We start from the raw sequence: 295 nt of genomic DNA, 5'->3' as shown, positions 1-295 counted from the left end.
ATACTGTCTTGATTACTGTAGCTTTGTAGTATAGTCTGAAGTCAGGGAGCCTGATTCCTCCAGCTCTGTTTTTCTTTCTCAGGATTGCTTTGGCTTTTCGGGGTCTTTTGTGTCTCCATACAAATCTTAAGATTTTTTTGTTCTAGTTCTGTAGAAAATACCATTGGTAATTTGATAGGGATTGCACTGAATCCCTATCAATTTAGGGATTAGCAATTTGTAGATTGCTTTGGGTAGTGTAGTCATTTTCACAATGTTGATTCTTCCAATCCAAGAACATGGTATATCTCTCCAT

This window comes from Neophocaena asiaeorientalis, unplaced genomic scaffold (assembly GCF_003031525.2).
Source record: "Neophocaena asiaeorientalis asiaeorientalis breed wild unplaced genomic scaffold, Neophocaena_asiaeorientalis_V1.1 scaffold264, whole genome shotgun sequence".
Taxonomy (NCBI): Eukaryota; Metazoa; Chordata; class Mammalia; order Artiodactyla; family Phocoenidae; genus Neophocaena; species Neophocaena asiaeorientalis.
The sequence above is the reverse complement of the archived record's forward strand: the minus strand, read 5'-3'. Positions refer to the sequence as shown.